This window comes from Nycticebus coucang, chromosome 7, assembly GCF_027406575.1.
Source record: "Nycticebus coucang isolate mNycCou1 chromosome 7, mNycCou1.pri, whole genome shotgun sequence".
Classification (NCBI taxonomy): domain Eukaryota; kingdom Metazoa; phylum Chordata; class Mammalia; order Primates; family Lorisidae; genus Nycticebus; species Nycticebus coucang.
The window spans coordinates 16,638,666-16,654,048 of record NC_069786.1 but is presented as its reverse complement, the minus strand read 5'-3'; the positions used below and the strand labels follow the sequence as shown (position 1 = coordinate 16,654,048).

The 15,383-nt window shown below is 44.3% G+C and overlaps 1 pseudogene; it reads right to left on the bottom strand.

The window, feature by feature from the left end:
- Positions 1 to 781: 781 nt before the first annotated feature.
- LOC128589674 (centromere protein N-like) lies at positions 782 to 1,727 on the bottom strand (annotated as a pseudogene).
- Positions 1,728 to 15,383: the final 13,656 nt, after the last annotated feature.

Sequence of the window (15,383 nt, the reverse complement as noted above, 5' to 3'; positions counted from 1 at the left end):
GATCGTGCCTAATTTGACCACTGAGTGACACTTCAAGGTGGCTTCTGTGTCTTTTTGGCATGTCCCTGTCACTCTTTGAGCACTTCCTCACATTTTTTTTTTCAGTTTTCCAATATCTTTATTCACAAATCAGTATAATATTGGTTAGTTTGTACCTATATGATAAGACAGATTATGAAAAGTATCATATTTACTACACAAAAGTTATTTTCTAGAAATGAATCATTGAATATGCAACTCCTGCAATAATAATTAAGTGGATCTGACTGTGCCCTTTGAATGGAGCAATTTTACACAGTTCTCCTAAAATATATTGACTTGGGTGTACTTTCTCATTGCTCTGTTCTGTGATCCAAGTTTTAAAAAAAAAGTTTTTGGAAACCAGCAATTAGAACCAGGCCTCACCAGGATTGAGGAGAGGCAGGAATGGTAAAAATGAGCTAGATATGACGCCCAGAAGTCTCAACCACCGTGCCTGCTGTATGCTTGACTTTGGAGCAGCAGGCACTCAAGGTCAAGTGTGGAGCCGTATGTATCTATATCCTGTCACATCTCAAATGCCCACAACTCCTACGCTGAGCAGGATATGGGGTCAAGGGGCATGCTGCAGAGGAGGGAAGAGTCAGTCCCAACAATTAAACTAGATGAACATTTCTACGTTTCCAACAGAATTAACTTCTAAAATACAAGCATCTAGACAGAAGCTATAGAATGAGCCATGAACTGAAACGTGTGTGCAACACAGTCAAAGAATTGCTCTGCTTACAAAACACATCTTATCTTATTTATCCCTAATTTTAAAGTAATTCATTCTCTTGTTGGGTATGCAAGTGAGCAGTGGAGAAAGTGGTGCATCTGCAATCCCGGCTGGTGCTAAGGATTTCAATGCTTCTAAAAGATGTGGGCTAGAGAACTTTATTAGGCACCGGAGGGGTTCTTCCCTCTCAGCCAAGATGCTTCCATTTAAGTCACTTTTGAACTTCGTTTCAAGCTTATACTGTGCAAATTCTAGTTGTGGTTGAGGATAGTCTCCAAAAGTTTCTAGGGTTATTCTTTGGACTCTCTCTTTTTCTGTTGTGTTTTCATTAATGATCCGTGAATCCATGTTTATATCTAGCCCAAGGCTTCTTTCTTGTAGAGGTGTCACAGAGTAGTAAGTTTCAAAGTTCTGATTATACTGCTTAAAAACCATAGACTTAAGAGAGTCCAGATATCGGCTTCTCAGGTCCATTTTCACAAGCTGGTGGTGTTTGCTAGCAATCATCAGTGCCTGCCCCAGAAGGGGTACATTGCGCTTTAACGTGGAGACAGAAGCAAAGGCATAAGGCGTCTGGGATGATGCACCACGTAAGTGGGTCTGTGCTGGTTTGGCTTTGTGTACTGCGTTCCCCAGGCGATTCGAATCCAGACAGCATTGTCCTCAGTGTCTCGGAAGCTGTCACATTTTTTAATGCTGTCTGCAGAATTTTCTTAAATGAACTTCTGAATTGTTTCATATCAAAAAGGTCAACCTCTTCATCTGGTCCTTTACTCATCTGAAAAACATCCCAAATTTTCTGGTGCCAATGAACTTGAGTATAAATGATGTCTAAAACGGCTGCGTCATTGAGACTTGCATGCTTTTCCGGCCCACATCTCCAGCCGTCCCAATCCTCAGCCGCAGTTCCCGCCCGCCGCGCCTTCAAAACCGCTTCCTCACATTTTGGCACATGATATCCTGGACTCATCTCAAACTTTCCCTACCACAGTCCTTAAATCAGCTATTTCTTCAAGGATCCCTGATTCCCCTTTAGCAAAAAATGTTATTGAGAAGTCAAAATCTGGGTACTAGGTATGTATGTGTATGTATGAATATTAAAAGTATAGGGTGGCGCCTGTGGCTCAAGGAGTAGGGTGCCAGTCCCATATGCCGCAGGTGGTGGGTTCAAACCAAGCCCCGGCCAAAAACCACAAAAAAAAAAAAAAGTGTGTGTATGTGCAAATATATACATTATACATATTTATGTGTGTGTATATACATACCCTGTTTCCCCGAAAATAAGACAGTGTCTTATTTTAAGGTGTGCTCCCAAAGATGCGCTAGGTCTTATTTTCAGGGGATGTCTTATCTTTCCTGTAAGTAGGTCTTATTTTCGGAGGATGTCTTATTTTCAGGGATACAGGGTATATACATATATACCCAGGTGTGAACACAGATACTCTTTTCCAAACAACATCACAGGGTTCTTTCCAGTTTCCTCCCCCTCCTCCTCCTTCTTTTTCTTCTTTTTGAGACAGAGTTTCATTTTGTCACCCTTGTAGAGTGCTGGGACATCATAGCTCACAGCAATATCAAACTCTTGGGCAATCCCCTTGCTTCAGCTTCCCAAGTAGCTGGACTACAGGCACCTGCCACAACATCCAGCTATTTTTAGAGACGGGGGTCTCGCTATACCTCAGGCTGGTCTCAAACTCCCAAGCTCAGGTGATTCACTTGCTTTGGCCTCTTGAGAGCACTAGGATTGTACTAGGATTTCAGGCGTGAGGCACAGCATCTGGCTCAGTTTCCTTCTCTTTTATATTTGTAACTCTCTGTCCAACCTTCCAAGATGAGCCTCCTCCCCTCAACAGGAGGATGGCCTCCTCACCTTACTTGGTCTTCAATACTCCACACTAAACCAAGCCGGAAAGCAAACAACAAAAGGTAGTCATAAGCCCTTATTTTTTAGTAATAGCATTGAAAGTAACTGGTTTCCATTTTTTTTTTTTGAGATAAGATCTCTTTTGTTAATCAAAAAATGTTTATTATGGGGACTGTATTCAAACTTAGAAGTGGAAGCTTTTAGAGAGGACAGCCTGCGTCTCTTGGTAATCTATTTCTGGTGCTTTTCTTTGGCCTCCTTCATTTTCTTGACCAAAAGTTTAGCATATTCAGCAGCCTTTTCCTTGTTTTCCTTAGTACACTGTCTCATCAGAGCAATACGTCTGTGTTTATGTTATAGGACACATGGAGTTACAAGATGCTGAGTCTTGATCTTAGGTTTCTCACCTTCTTTGTTTAAGAGCTTTATCACAACATATTGTTGAACATCATCTTCTTGAGACAGATTGAAACGTCTGAGGATTCTGCCAGCTATTTGGGGCCCCAAACAACAAGGTACCATAGAATCCGTCAGGCCAGGGATATCCTTCTCTCCTTTTATTACAATAACCAAATTGAGAACCCTCAGAATGGTATCTATAATGTAACCCTAAACAGCACTTCCTTTCTACAATTTTCCTTGGTCTGTAACAGAAATGCCCCTTACTCAGTAGCAAGCGGACTTCAGATACACAACCTAATGATGTACCTCCAGGAACTAGAAAAGAATCAAAACTCAGCCTCAAAAACCAAAAAAATTAACAAACCAAATTCAACAACACATTAAAAAGATTGTTCACCATGTTTAAGTGGGGTTTATCCCAGGTATGCAAGGATGGTTCAACATAGGCAAATCAATAAATGTGTAACACTATGTTAATAGATCCAAGAGAAAAAACTATATGATCATTTCAGTAGATGCTGAAAAAGAATTTCATAGAATTCAACGTACCCTTACCATAAAAACAAACTCTCATCAAAATGGGTGTAGAAGGAACATACCTCAAAATAATAAAGGCCATCTATGACAAACCCATACTTAACCATTATACTTAAAAGGAAAAATTTGAAGGCCTTTCATCCAAGGACTAGAACAAGACAAGCATGCCCACTTTCACCACCTTTACTCAACATAGTACTGGAATTCCTGGCCAGAGCAATTAAGCAAGCAAAAGTAATAAAAGGTATTTAAATTGGAAAGAAAGAAGCCAAATTAACCTTGTTCACAGATAATACAATCTTAGGGAAGAAAGAAAATTCTGAGGTCTTCACCAAGAAAACTATTAGAGCTAATAAATTAAGTCAGTAAAGTTGCAGGGTACAAAATCAGCATACAAAAATTATAGCAAGCAGTATATATACAACAAACAGTGAACAATTAGAAAAAGAAATCAAGAAAACATTCAGAATATCTACAAAAACTATAAAATACCAGAATCAATCAAACTAGAGAAATGAACGATCTATACAAGGAAATCTATTATGTGTATAAGACTCTAGTGAAAGAAATTAAAGAGGACGCCAAAAAAATGAAGAAATAGTTTATCCTCGTGGATTGAAAAAATTTAATATTGTGAAAGTGACACTATTACCCAAAGCAATTTATAGATTTAGTGCAATCCCTGTCAAAATACCAATACTATTCTTTAAAATAATAAGAAAAAAATCCTAAAATTTACATGGAAAGTGATCCTGAGCAAAAAGAACAGAGTAGGAGGTACCACACTACTCGACTTCAGAATTTACTATAAAGCTGTAGTAACCCAAACAGCATGATATTGGTATAACAACACAGACCAGGAACAGGATAAAAGAAGCCAGATATAAATCTACACATTTACAGACAACTCATCTTTGACAAAGGTGCACAGAACACACAATGGGAAAAGAACAGTCTTTTCAATAAATTGTGCAGGGAAATATTGGATAACTATAGCCCAAGAATGAAGCTAGACCCTTATCCCTCACCATACACAAAAATTCAATCTAAAGGGATTAAGGCCGGGCACGGTGACTCACGCTTGTAATCCTAGCACTCTGGGTAGGTGGGTAGATTGAGCTCAGGAAATTGTGACCAGAATGAGCAAGAAGGAGACTCTGCCTCTACTAAAAATAGAAAAAACTAGCTAGGTTTTGTGCACACTTACAGTCCCAGCTTCTGGGGAGACTGAGGCAAGATCACTTGAGTCCAAGAGTTTGAGGTTGCTGTGAGCTATGATTCCACAGCACTCTACTGAGGAAGACAAAGTGAGACTCTGTCTCAAAAAAAAAAAAAAGGTGAGGGGGGATTAAGACTTAAATCTAAGACCTGAAACTTGGCTTGGTGCCTATAGCTCAGCAGCTAGGATGCCAGCCACATACTCTGGAGCTGGCAGGTTCAAATCCAGCCTGGGCCTGCCAAACAACAATGACAACTCCAACTAAAATATAGCCAGGCATTGTGGCAGGCACCTGTAGTCCCAGCTACTTGGGAGACTGAGGTAAGAGAATCACTTAAGCCCAAGAGTTGGAGGTTGCTGTGAGCTGTGATGCCGTGGCACTCTACCCAGGGCAACACAGTGAGACTCTGTCTCAAAAAAAAAAAAAAAAAAAAAGACCTGACACTATAAAACCACCCGAAGAAAGCATTAGGGAAATGTTCCAGGCAGAGGTCTGGGCAAAGACATTTCCTGTATGACCTCAAAATCACAGGCAATCAAAGCAAAAATAAACAAATGGCATTACATCAAGCTAAAATGCTTCTGCCCAGCAAAGGAAACGACCAACAATGAGAAAAGGCAACACAGGTGGCGCCTGTGGCTCAGTGGGTAGGGCGCCAGCCCCATATGCCCCATATACCGAGGGTGGCGGGTTCAAACCCAGCCCCAGCCAAACTGCGACAAAAAAATAGCCGGGCATTCTGGCAGGTGCCTGTAGTCCCAGCTACTCAGGAGACTTAGGTAAGAGAATCGCCTAAGCCCAGGAGTTGGAAGTTGCTGTGAGCTGTAACGCCACAGCACTCTACCAAGTGCGATAAAGTGAAACTCTGTCTAGAAAGAAAGAAAAGAAAGGCAACACACAGAACAGGAGAAAATATTTACAAACTATCCATCTAGCAAAGGATTAATAACTAGAATCTATAAGGAGCTTAAACGACTCAATAGCAAAAGAAAAAAATATGATTAAAAAATGAGCAAAAGATCTGAAAAGACATTTCTGAAAACAAGGCAGACAAATGGCCAACAAGTATATGAAAAAATTCTCAATATCACTAATCACCAGAGCAATGCATATCAAAATCACAGTGAGGTATCATCTTACCCTTGTAAAAGTGGCTTGTATCAAAAATACGGGCAATAGCAGACACTGGCGAGGTTGGGGAGTAAAGGGAAGCCCGTATCCTGTTGGTGAGAACGCTTTCTCCATAGCACTATGGAGAAAAGTATGCAACTTCCTCAAAAACCTAAAAATAGAACTACTGTATGATCCAGCTATGCCACTACTGGGTATATTTCCAAAATGAACAAAATCAATATATTGAAGAGATATCTGCATGTTTATTGCAGCACTGTTCACAATAGCTACAATATGAAATCAATCTAAGTGTTCATCAATGGATGAATGGATAAAGAAAATGCTTCATATATATATACAATGGAATATTTTTGAGCCATAAAAAGAGCGAAATCCTGTCATTTGCAGCAACATGGATGCCACTATGTTAAACAAAATAAGCCAAACCGAGAAAGAAATACTGCATGTTCTCCCTCGCAGGTGGTAGCTAAGAAAGCTGATCTCATGAAGATAGAGAGTAGATTGATCATTACTAGAGTGAAGGAGGGAAAGGGAGATGAAGGAGGAAAAGGAATACAAATACACAGAAGGTGCCAAATTACTCAAGTTACTTTTGACTTCTGCAATTACAAAAGGTGTTCAATATGACTTGTATTCATCTTTTGTTATTGGCATATGTTGAGTATTGTATGTTAATGCAACTTTTTCCTTGTGTAAAATGTGCATACATTTTTTGGCACCCTCTGTATTTATGAGCACTGAACTGCACATTTAAAAGTGGTAAAGATGGCGGTGCCTGTAGATCAGTGGGTAGGGCGCCGGTCACATACACCGAGACGGGCAGGTTCGAACCCGGCCCAGGCCTGCTAAATAACAATGACAACTGCAACAAAAAATAGCCGGGCTTTGTGGTGGGTGCCTATAGTCCTAGCTACTTGGGAGGCTGAGGCAAGAGAGTTGCTTAAGTACAAGAGGTTGAGGTTGCTGTGAGCTGTGACGCCACGGCACTCTACCTAGGGCGACAGCTTGAGGTTCTGTCTCAAAAAAAAGAAAGGTAAAGATGATAAATTTTGCATGTATACTTTGTCTCAAAAAATATATTGCTCTTCTTATGGTTTCTCCCTCCTTTCTTTCTAAGAATCCAGTTATACGTGGGTAACCATGTTAGACTTTTGGACTGTGTCCCAATATGTGCCTTATACTCTGATTTGTTATTTTCATTATTTTCTGTCTCTTTACTTTAGTTTGAGTATTTTCTATGCCTGCCTTTGAGCTCATCAGTCCTATAATCTGTTGTGTTCAGACTGCCATGAAATTCATTCAATAAATTCATAATTTCAGATACTAATTTTTTTCAGTTGTTGAATGTTTATTTGAATTTGATAGATTCCAATTCTCTGCAGTAATTATCTTTTTTATTCATTTTTTTCTTTTTCTATGTATTTTTTAATCTTCCATTTATAATAAATATATTTAAATTCTTGCCTGACAATTTTAGAAGCTGAATCATTGGTGCTGTGATGTTGAGATAAAGACCTCCACTCAAAATTTTGGTTTTTGTTTTTGTTTTTTTGAGATGGGCCTCCCTCTGTTACCTAAGCTGTAGAGTGGAGTGGCACTATCATAGCTCACTGCAACCTCAAACTCCCAGACTCAAGTGATCCTCCAAGTGATCCTCCCACCTCAGCCTCCCAAGTAGGCACATGCCACCACATCTAAATGATTTTCATAAATACAGGGTCTTGCTCTGTTGCCCAGGGTCATCTCAAACTCCTAGCTTCAAGCAATCCTCCTACCTCAGCCTCCCAAATCACTGGGATTATAGGCATGAGCCACCACACTCAGCCCAAAATGTGGTTTAAATATTAAGACTGATGACACCACACACACACCGAGAGAATATGAAAAGATTCCTTATTCACATGTGAAGACTTCTGGGGAGAGACTGGAAACTGTCCCAGAAGGTCCAAAAATGGCTTTTAAAAGCAGAGAAGGGAGACTGGCTTTGGGATTTTTAGGAAGTGGGGCTGAGTATGAGGGTTTCCCTGAATGGTTTACATTTCTTATTGGGGCTAAATGCAAGAGCACCTCAGCATTCTTACTAGTTGGCCCAGATATAAGACAAGGGAAGAAAAAGTGGTGGGGCTTAACAGCTGTTAGCACTCACACATCAAAAATAGAGTCAGCCCAGTCTTAGCACAGTGGTTTTTACAACTAATTAATAACAACCAGTTATAGATTCTTTGTTCCTTCTCCACTCCCACTGCCTCATAGACAGGAAGGAAGGAAAGAGGCAAAAATTGGCCGGGCATGGTGGCTCACACTTATAATCCTAACACTGTGGGAGGCCGAGGCGAGTGGATCGCCTGAACTCATGAGTTCGAGACCAGCCTGAGCCAGAGCAAGACCATGTCTCCAGAAATAGCCAGGCATTGTGGTGGGTGCCTGTAGTCCCAGCTACTTGGGAGGCTGAAGCAAGGGGATTTGAGGTTGCTTACCAAGAGCAACAAAGTGAGATTCTGTCTCAAAAAGAGAGAGAGAGAGAGAAATATTAAAATTAAAAAAATATAAAGCCAGACTCTTTACTACAATCTGTGCCGTGGATGAATGTGTTTGCTTTTGCACCCCAATTCATACGTTGCAGCCTTAACCCTCAATGTGATGATATTTGAAGGTGGAGCCTTTGGGAAGTGATTGGGTTTAGATGGGTGGTTTCCTTATGATGGAATTAATGCCTTATTTTTTTATTTATTTTTTTTTTGTAGAGACAGAGTTTCACTTTATGGCCCTTAGTAGAGTGCCATGGCATCATACAGCTCACAGCAACCTCCAAATCCTGGGCTTAAGCGATTCTCTTGCCTCAGCCTCCCAAGTAGCTGGAACTACAGGCGCCTGCCACAACGCCCAGCTATTTTTTGGTTGCAGTTCAGCTGGGGCCCCGTTTGAACCCGCCACCCTCAGTATATGGGGCCGGCGTCTTACCGACTGAGCCACAGGCGCCGCCGGAATTAATGCCTTATAAGACAGAAAAAAGACCTCGGAGTTCTCTCCACCATGCCAGCACACAGAGAAAAGCCAGGCATCTATAAGCCAGGAAGCAGCCCCTCACCAGGAACTAAACCAGCTGGCACCTTCCTCTTGGATTTCCCAGCCCCCAGAACTGTGAGAAACAAATGCCTATAGCTTAAGCCCCGAGTGTATGGTATTTCATTACAGAAGCCTGAGCTGACTCAGACAAACTTACAATTTGTAAGTTTGCTTCTATCGTATTTTTTCCTGGGCTTATTAGTCATGTATTCCAAATTAATCACATGTGATTTTTATTTATTTTTTTTGAGACAGAGCCTCAAGCTGTCTCCCTGGGTAGAGTACCGTGGCCTCACAGCTCACAGCAACCTCCATCTCCTGGGCTCAAGCAATTCTCCTGCCTCTACCTCCCAAGTAGCTTGGACTACAGGCACCTGCCACAACCCCCCAGCTATTTTTTTTTTTTTTTGGTTGCAGCCATCATTGTTTGGCGGGCCCAGGCTGGATCCGAACCCACCAGTCCAGGTGTATGTGGGCTGGCGCCTTAGCCGCTTGAGCCACAGCCGCCAAGCCCACATGTGATTTTTAAATTGAATTTCAGATGTTGTGTATCAAAGGATCCTAGAACTTAAAGTCATTATTGTATTTATGGAGAGAGGCATTTCCCTGTCTTCTATTATGCAGAGAGGGTGAAGGGCTGGTCACTCCCATCCAATCAGGAGTTGAGCTCGATGGGAGCTGGCCTCAGTGTCCATCACTCCACCTCTGGTTTCTGATTTCTCATAGATGAGATACGTTTCTTTGCCTCTGATAAGACCTCATCTCCCAAGCACCACAAGAATGCAAGGCTCAGCTTCCTGCACCCCACCCCCAGGCAGGCCCTCACTGAGTCTGTGACTGTGAGACTAGCCTTTGTCTCCTTGGCCTTGAAAGTTCTGCTCTTCAGAGATTCTGAGCTTTGCTCTTTTGCCTCCCTCCATATGCAAGCAAATTATCTAGCAGATGTCTTCAGGAGCTTATTTAATGACATGCTTCTTAAAGGCCTTTTCCTCTGGCTGCATTTTACCTTCCAAGAGCTGAAAAACTGCCTCAATAGCCCAGCCCCAGCCCTGGAATCAGCCTATCCAGTCGCCCAGCATACAATGTTCCCTGTGGACAGCTGGCACTGAGTTCAGGACTCTACTACTCTCTAGTCAGCAGGGCCAGCCCACATGGCTGTCAAAGTCTCTGCTACTGTCTCTTCCTCTAGTAGACTTCTCTGCCTACAGCAAACCCAACCTTCAGTCAACGAATGACCTCCTGGGAGAAAAGGGCTAGTCATGCCAACTCGCTCACCTAGTAAGAATTTTCTCATCTCTGGAACTTTAGTTTCATCTTGCCCACTTAGCTTCCACAGATCTCCAATGTCTTTTAAATACATTTTATGTGATCTAGCCAGTTTCTTCCTAGATGACACAGTATGAGAAGACGTTTGCTGCTACCTACCACATTCTACCCCAAAGTGAAATGTCTCTGGCTGCTTCATTTTCACTGCTGTCCATTATGGAGCTAATCTTATGCAGGAGGTAGAGAAATGGTTGGATGTGGTCAACACAAGAATACAACTCAGTAGATGCTTTAGCTAGGTGAATATCTCCAGTGAAATTTTCAAATATTTTTCCTCTCTCAATCATGCTATGGAATCATTGCCTTCCTCCCATACGTGGAGGTTTGAATTTTATGACCTTGATGGCTCAAACAATGCCAGTGATGGTGCTTCAGCACAGTATGGGCATGGGACCTTATTGTCATCTTTTAGATCTGTCTTGTCCACTAACTGCTGCTTCCATCTGCTCCTCAGGCTGGCGCAGGATCTGAAGAAACAGAGTAAGTGACAGAAAGTGTGAGTTGGGAGCCAACCCCTTGTGTTACCTTAAGAAAGTTCTTTAACCTCTTTGAGTTTACATTTGGTCCTCTGGAAAAGAAGGCAAACAATACCTATGTCCTAGGGCTCTTGTGTGAATTGTGTGGGATGTAAAGTGCCCCAAATACAGGAAATAATCAATACATTGTTCCCATTGGTCTCTGTTAGTCTCTGGTTTATCCCTCTTCAACATTACCATGACCTAAACTTATAAAGCTGTTTTGATACTGTAGTTAAATGAGACCATAGAAGTGAAGGAATTTTCAAATGTAGAATGTTGTGAAAAAAGAATATTTGGTGCCCATGTCAGTAGTGACTCCTTTGCTGACTGAAGCAAGTGACTAATCTCATGCCAAAGGTCTTCCTGATTAATTTTTGTTCCTATAGCGGCTTGGCTATAAGTGCCATCCTAAATTCCACTATGTCTTCAAAGAACAGGTGAGTGCCATCTCACCTGGGAGCCTCCTCTCAGCTGATCAAGCTAGTGCCCACTAAGGTGGCCCCGCCTTGCACCCCTATTGGCTACTGTCATCCATCTAATCCCTAGGATAAACTCTCCACCACCATTAGGGTGCCACGGGGGGTGCAGTGCTTGAGATCACCTACAAGAACAACCAAATCCCACCTCCGCAACATACTGTGTAACCATGGGCAAATCCCTTAACTTTCAGCCATCATTTTGCTCATCTATAAGGAGAGGGAATAATAATACCTGTTTTGCAGGATTGTCCTAAGAACGGAATGAAATAATAACAAGGGGAAGTCCTGGGGTGTTTTGGAGATATTCCTCAATGGCTGCTGTTTCTGGGAATCTCCCGACACCTCTCGCCTGGAAGCCTAGAGCTATGCTGGGTCCGTATCCGCATCCTCCCACGCTTTCCCCCTCAGCCACCGCACCCGCAAAAGACTACGCCTCTCGATGGTCCCACCTCTGGGCGGCAGGGGGCGCCACGGTCAGGCAGCTGCGGGCGAGGGCTCGCGCGAGCCAATGAGAGCGCGGAGGGCGGCGGGCGAGCCAATGGGCGCGGCGGGGCGCGGCGGGGCCTGGGGCCAGGCAGCTCTTTCACCGCTTGCTCCGGCTGCGCGCCAGGCTGGCCGCCCGCCCCTCAGCGTCGCGTTTCTCAGCCGCCGGGAGCGGGAATAAATTAGGCTATTCTTAGCAGTGCCTGAAAAGGAGCCCTTTCTGTCTACTAAGAAAGACAAAGTTGTGTCCGTCTCTCGTTCTCAAACCCAAACAGCACAGTTATGTGGGTCTCCCGATGCTGCAGAGTAGGGTTCGCCGTGGTGCTGGGTGCCCAAAGGGGCTTCGTGGGCTCTGCTAGGCTGCGGCGAAGAGAGAACCGGCGGCGTCGGGGCGAACCCGGGTGCTGGCAGAAGCGGGGTTCAGCCCTTCTTGGGCTCCAGCCTCCCAGCCCTTCCCTTGGCTGCATACCTGCACAGGCCTAAGGAGGGCCCAGGGCGTAGCTAGCGTGGCCTCTGTGCACCTCCGAACCTCGGCGCCCCACCGGCGCTGAGGGGCTTCAGGGCCCACTCGCCCGCCTCTGCCTCCCCCTGCCCATCGCTCCCACTTTCTGGCCTCCTGTTGACTCCTTAGCCAGCCCTCCCCCACTCTCCTTCACCTTCAGGGAAGCTCCTCCCTTTCATTATCCGTCACTCTGCTTGTCCTTCCCCTGGATTATCCCAACAGGCGATCATTAATTCATATTTGTGTTCTAATCCCTACAGGTGTCCTCTCCACCATGGGCTGGACCATGCGGTCTCGCTCACAGGTGTATTCTCTGGCAGTAGTAGACACTTAACAAATACATATGGAACAAATGAATGAACCCAAAATGTGGTATTAGGTGCCCCAGACCCTTCAGAACCATTCTTGTTGCTGACTGATGAATCTAACAGCCTTATTCTCCACAGCCACCTGAAGGAAACTCTTAACATTGGTGGGGAGGGTATGTGGGAGTCCTTCTCTGAAGCCCCAGCCTGTGTGAAGCTGTGGTCCACACATGTCTGTAAGACTCTCACACACACCTAAAAGGAAGGTGAGCTCCTGCCAGCATCTCAGGCTGGAGAAAATTCTAGAGCCCCCATGGCCTAGATGACTCAAAAATCCCTGAATATTATACTGATATTTTACTGTGTTAGAGCCTCCACACTTATCAAATAGAAGTGACATTATATGAATGCTTGCACATTCCCCACACTGACTATGACCTCTATGTAAATGCCCCAGAGTAAGTGATTCATCTTGTTTATAAGGACTCTGCTGCTGGAGGAGGCAAAGTGATTTACTCAAGGTCACGCAGTAAAACCAAAGCTCAGCCACTTGCTCTGTAGTAGTTGCACCCTCGAACCTGCCAGCTAACCCTTTCACCCAGGGGGCACAACGCCAGGCCCTGGAGACCTGTCTGGCCTATCTGATCAATTAGTCAGGAATTAGATGATGAAAAAAACAATCTCAGGAAGGAAACATCCTGGAATGGGTGACACCTTTGGCCCTAAGCATTTGGGATTTGTTCATTTATTCCTTCATCCTACAAGTATTTGTTGAGTCTCCTATGTGCTGGGGAATGCACCAGTGAACAGACAACATAGTCTGGATTGGTGGAGCTGATAGCGTGGTTGGAGAGTAAACCCTAAAAGAAGGAATTAATAATTACATATTGGGGTGAACACCATAAGAGAAATATGTAGGATGACAGGATGGGGAGGGACAGCCCTCTGCATGGTAGTGCCTGAGGGCCCCTCCAAGCTGCTGAGGGTTCTAAAAGGATGGAGGTAGTGAAGGTCAGTGCACTTGGTCCTGAACTTCAGAATCACACCTGTGCAGCTCGAGCCCCTCTGCTCAGGAAGTAGAATCCAGGTGGGGCCACATCACAAGGCCCAAATGTTTGCCGCTCCTCTGCCCATATCCCCGCTCCACCCACCACCTTCCCTCAGAACCCACCACTGCCCCACTGCTCCCCTGGGCTTTTTTTATTTCTTTTACCACATCTGAGGAGTTTTTAATGGGGGAGAGGGCCTAGGAATGAGGTTGTTTGAGGACAAGGAAATGAGCCACTTGCTGTGATGAATGTTCTTGAAAAGCAATTTATTTTTTCACGGGTAGCTCGCCGGGCTTGGGAACAAAAGTGCTTTGGCTGCCTATCAAATATTAACAGAGGCTAACTGTTTTTTCAGCATTTCTCTTTCCCTGCACACGCTCACCCGCGCTTCTCCTTATGCATGACAGAAATGACATCGGGTTCAAGGGCTCCCTGGGGTCCCCTCCTAAGATAAAGTGGCAGCTGCTTTTGTGGGCCCTGGGACCCTCGCCCTCATGCTCTCTTGTGTTCTTTCTCTTCCAAACGGCAACTGCAACATTCTCTCTCTCCTGGTGGGAGGGGAAGGAGTAGGTCCCTGGCACAACTGAGCTCAGGTGGGAGCCCTGAAAATCTCCTTGTTGCCCTCAGCAGCCAGGAGCCTACTTGAGCCCACCTCCCCACAGTGTAGCAAGAGGGGGCACCTTTGCCCCTGGACTCCAACCACATCCCCCCTTGCAGCCATATCAACCCTCCCAGTGCCTCTTAACCAGGCATTAAGGGAGTGGGAAAGAACTCTTGAATGGTGGTGACAGAAGGGCCACTGATACTCCTAACATCCATTGGAACCCTGATTTGCTAAATGATGGTTGTGCGTGGCTGTCTAAGGGAGTTCTTTCAATCCCTGGGAAATATGACAGTTAAAGCAAAACAAAAGATTATGTTTCTAGCTGGGCCTTCACAGTATTGGTGAAAAAATTAGTGTGTGAAACTTACTATTAGGAGAGTCTGAGCTTCAGTGGCAATTCCGGGAAGCCAAGAGTCTCCTGCTATCGTGAGTCCTGCAAGGAAGACCAGAGCAAACTCTGCCTCTCTCTGCTGCTCGCTTTGATGAACGGGGAGTTATCAGAAACAAAAGACCGCTGCAGATGACTCTCGGCCTCTACAGGAAAGTAGATGTCCCCGTTTAAACACATGAGAGACGTATTTGAAAATGTGACTTGCCTTCTGTGGTAGAGAGATTTGGGTTTGTTCTCCTGGAATGATAGTGGCATTTCTAATCTCAGCACTTATGGAACAGAACTCTTTACCTTCTATAAAAAGGCCTTTAGGCAAGTAGCAAGGAGTAGACTTCCTTTAGCCCACTCTGCTGATCCCAGTTCTGGAGCTTATGGGCTGTAGTCCCAAATCTAGCTTCCGACAGTGGCTGCAGAGGCAGGACATGTTCGCTTCAGTCCAAGACTTGGGGTATCCAGGCTTTAAAGGTGGCCCTCCAATCAGCTTAACTTCTTGGTATTCACATACTTATATAGTCCTCTCCCTCTTATGTGCTTATTTTGGGACTAGCTTTGGACGAGTACAAAGCCGTGGAAGTGACACTTGTGACTCCCAAGGCTATCTCATAAAAGGCCTTCAGCTCCTGCCAGGATCTCTTTGATTGCACATTCTGGAGGAATCCAAGCGCCATCTAACTACATTGATTCTGCCATGCTGGAGGGAATTTATGTAGCAAGGCCATGTGAAGAGAGTTGCCCAACTAGTCCTC